This window comes from Octopus bimaculoides, chromosome 28, assembly GCF_001194135.2.
Source record: "Octopus bimaculoides isolate UCB-OBI-ISO-001 chromosome 28, ASM119413v2, whole genome shotgun sequence".
NCBI classification, from domain to species: domain Eukaryota; kingdom Metazoa; phylum Mollusca; class Cephalopoda; order Octopoda; family Octopodidae; genus Octopus; species Octopus bimaculoides.
The window spans coordinates 2,517,880-2,522,728 of NC_069008.1; positions in this window are offsets into that span (position 1 = coordinate 2,517,880).

The following is a 4,849-nucleotide window of genomic DNA, read 5'->3' on the forward strand; positions in this document are numbered from 1 at the left end:
ACCAAAAGAACCAGCTTTTGCAAGCAAAAATAGATATTGAAAAAAATGCATTTGGCCAAATTTGGACATACAACAGTTTAACATAATAGCAACGATGTGTGGGTATGGGTGTGTATTTATGTTTGTCCCCCTGCCATTGCTTGACAACTGATGATGGTGTGTTTACCTCACTGTAACTTAATGGTTCGGCAAAAGAGACCGATAGAATATGTACTAGGCTTACAAAGAATAAGTCCTGGGGTTGATTTGTTCAACTGAAAATCCTGTAAGGTGGTGCTCCAGCCTGGCCACAGTGAAATGACTGAAACAAGTAAAAGAATCAATTGGATCAGAGGATGTAAGACACGAGACAAGGACATCCTGGCTTCACTTCAGCCATTGATGTGTGGAGACAATGAGTTTGTTCCTCTGTTTCAGGATAACAGCAAAGAATGTTAAGATGTAAAATCTTTGCATGGATTGTTTTGGGAAGTAAACCGGATCCTAAGATTGATATGGAAACGTACAATTGGCAGGTTGCCGAAGAAGTTGTGGTTATTGTGCCAGATATTTACTTGCAAAGACTACAACAGGAACATCTGTCCAGGGCCTTGAAGTCACTTTATCCCTTAACAGCTATTGATATTGTACAAAGTTTGGGTGAGGCCCATAATCATCATCATCGTCGTTTAATGTCCACTTTCCATGCTAGCATGGGTTGGACGATTTGACTGAGGACTGGCAAGCCAGAAGGCTGCACCAGGCTCCAATCTGATCTGGCAGAGTTTCTACAGCTGGATGCCCTTCCTAACACCAACCCCTCCGGGAGTGTAGTGGGTGCTTTTACGTGCCACCGGCACGAGGGCCAGTCACACGGTACTGGCAACGGCCACGCTCAAAAAAGTATTTTTTACGTGCCACCTGCACAGGAGTCAGTCCAGCGGCACTGGCAACGACCTTGCTCAAATGATTTTCTAATGTGCCACCAGCACAAGTGCTAGAAGGCTACTCTTGTAATGATTCTGCTCATTGTGTAATATTTCTCTTGCATCTGGGATAGTGCTGCTGCTACCCTTACAGACATTTTAGACTACGTCCAGAAAAGGTTTAACTTGACTAGATGGTGTATGATATTCTGCAGATGGTGCACAAAAAAGTAGCTTGGTTTCCGTATCCCTACTGCATCCTCACTGAGATAACTCCAGTTGTCCCGACACGAAACATTGTTTATTAGGTGTCATCCAATCAATGGACACAATTCTATCATGTGACGTTTTTCACTCTCCCAAATAATTTATCATTTAACCTTTTTGCATTTAAACCAGCCATATCCAGCCCAAATATTCTCCCTGTTTTATGTTCAAACTAGTCAGATCTGGCCTCTTAAACATACTCTACAAAGAATCCGATCATTGAAATCTCAAAGCTACGAGACAATGCATGACCAGTTCACAATAATGTAATTAGATAAGCATTACATTTGACTGAGTAGTCTGAATGCTAAAAAGCTAAGCTTATGTCGATCCGTCTGGCTAGGACACTATTGATTCTATCAGGTGACATTAGATATACATTGACTCAGTTTTTGTGGATTTTCTCTTTTCACTTTAGCACGCTTACTGTGGTGCAGGTGGTTCGTTTTGCATCGTAGACAATTGAAGTTACAGTTTGCCATTTTGCATGTTGGTTTGGAATTGTTGCACTGTATTTTTGCGTTCGTTACTAAGGTTATTTTCTGAGCACAATATCATTATTTGTCTTAACGTTATAACACTCACCACATCAGCTGATCGTAAGATTGCATTGAGCGAGTGAACATCTCTAGCCATTTTCTTCAAGATAACACAATCAACAACAGAAAGAAGGGAGATTGTGGAAGCAGTTGTGATAATGGGTCTTGTTAAGCAAATGTGAGATTTTTGAAGTTGAGTTTCTGGGTAAAGGCTTACCATCAAAAGAAACAAGACAAACATTGGTTAAGAAGCCGGCGTGCTGTATGTTACAGTTTGCCATTTTGCACTTTGGTTTGGAATTGTTGCTTTGTTTTTCTTCGTTTGTTAATAAGGGTATTATCTCAGCACAATATCATCATTTGTCTTAATGATAGAACTCTCACCACATTCGTTGATTGAGAGGTTGCATTGAGTTTACATCTCTAGGCTTTTACTGCAAGATGACATGCTCAATAACAGAGAGAGAAAGTGGAGATTTGTGGAAGCATATGTGAGAATGGGCTCTGTTAAACAAACTAGAGATTTTTGAAGTCAAGCTTCTGGGCAAAGGCTTACCAGCAAAAAAGCATGATGCAAATATTGGTTAGGAAGTGGTGCACTATAGGTTCAGTGCACAATGTCCCAAGACAGAGAGACCCTACAGTTCAAACGCAGGATGTTACTCAGGGCATTTGCTGGAAGATTACTTGAAGAACTCCAAAGAAGTCAACAGATAAATTGGTGCTAGTAGTCTCACATAAGCAGGACGTTGTTCGAAAGTCTTAAGTTAAAAGCATATCATTTCACATGTAGGACCCCCTTTGAATGACCATGGGATTGCATGTAGAAAGTTCCCTTCCGAGGCACAAGTCCGGGCAAGGTTGTTTATGGAAGACCAGCAGTCGCCCATGCATACCAGCCTCCCCTCTTCACACCATCGATGTTATCCAAGGGAAACGCAAAGGTTGATACAGCTTGGCACAGCTGAGTGAACTGGAGCAATGGGAAATAGTGTCTTACTCAAGAACACAACACATGGCCCAGTCCGGGAATCAGAATCCCTACCTCATGTTAATGATCCCAATGCCCTAACCGCTGTGCCTTCACATGTGTACAGCAATTAAAAGGCTACTTTCTCAGTTAAAAAAACACACTGACCCTCGTAAACGAAGGGCTGGGTACTTTTCCATGTGTGTAAATTTATTTCTGTATATACATTGTACTATGGAACCAGGGTTACTTTATCATTTACCACCTTGTACAAAGCACAGGTGAAGCCTACAATGGAATGTAGCACTCACATCTGGGACAGTGATGCTACTGCACATAGTCATCTTGGACCACACCTAGAAAAGGACCACTTGACTATGATAAAGTCACTTACAGACATGTTCTTGCCTTTTGGCCTCCAGGTGTGCTGTCTTCTCTCTCTGCTCTTTTCTATTACTCAAATGACCTCTGCACCTTGGCACTGGTTGATCACATGTCACCTCTGCTCAGTCGTGCATCCCACTTGCCTCTTCTTTTGTCGGAGCCGTCAGATCCCAATACCCAGTCTTTTCTTCTCAGAACTTGGGTCGACTGGAATTCCCTCCCTGGCTATGTCCTTCCTGCAGATGTTGACTTGCAAAAGGCCCTAGTGAAACATCATTAACACCCAATTTCACTAGTCTGGGAAGGTCAAGGAGGGCCAAAGACATTGCCCTTTTCTCCAGGCCCAACAAGCAAACACAACAAAAGGGTGGCAGGGGTGGTTGACCTTATAGACTAATTAAAAGGTGTTATATGAGTCCTTTCATTTCCCCCAATCCGATTTTTCCATCCAAATTATTATACCCTACCTCATTACCGCTTCCATCTCTGTTCCCACAACCATTGAGTAGAAAAGGATGGAAAAGTGACTCGACATGTAACACCACAGGGAAATCCAAACAAATGACTTAACTACATATATAGACTAATAGCTTGCGATAATCACTTCAATTACCTCCATTCTTGAGGTCATTTATCGCAGGAGTATTTTGGTGGTATGTGTTCGAAAATTGAAGAAGTTTTGTTTATTACTAGATTCAATTAGGTGGAAACAAGTTTTTGAGCTGAATTGTGTCGAGTCCCCTTTTTTTTCTTCTTTTTTACACTTACAACAACACAATAACACAACTAAAACAACTAAATGCACACACTCGCATGTCAGCAATGAAATTGCATGTTGTCAGCACTATCCACCCAGTTACTTGGGTTGTAGTGCACCTTCCTCATTTCTTGACCTCTTGACCCTGTATATATATATATATATATATATATATATATTTGTATGTGTGTGTGTGTGTATATATATATATATATATATATATATATCTCGTGAGGTTGCAAGTTTGATTCCGGACCGGACTGCGTGTTGTGTTCTTGAGCAAGACACTTAATTTCACATTGCTCCAGTTCACTCAGCTGTAGAAATGAGTTGCGACATCACCCAGTGCCAAACTGTATCAGCCCCTTTGCCTTTCCCTTGGATAACATCAGTGGCGTGGAGAGGAGAGGTTGGTATGCATGGCCGACTGCTGGTCTTCCGTAAACAACCTTGCCTGGACTTGTGCCTGGGAGGGTAACTTTCTAGGTGCAATCCCATGGTCAGTCATGATCAAAGGGAGTCTCAGCATATATATATATATATATATATATATATATATGTAAGGTTGAGGAGGGTATTGGATTTAACTAAATCCTGGAGGATACGGGTAATATCGAGTAAGTGCTGTATACTGATTAGTTTGCCCCAGTCGTTGTATGAACATGAGTGGGTATTATAAGTTGTGTATTAGCATGTGTGTCTCCGATGAAGGGAAGTACTGGATCTTCCCAGAAACAGCTGTAAGACTCTATCCATAAATTTCTTCAACCTTACCTTTGCTCTCTTTACCTTTTTGTTTTTATATATTTACATATATCATCATCATCATCATCATCATCGTTTAACGTCCGCTTTCCATGCTAGCATGGGTTGGACGACTTGACTGAGGACTGGTGAAACCGGATGGCAACACCAGGCTCCAATCTAAATTTGGCAGAGTTTCTACAGCTGGATGCCCTTCCTAACGCCAACCACTCAGAGAGTGTAGTGGGTGCTTTTACGTGTCACCTGCACGAAGGCCAGCCAG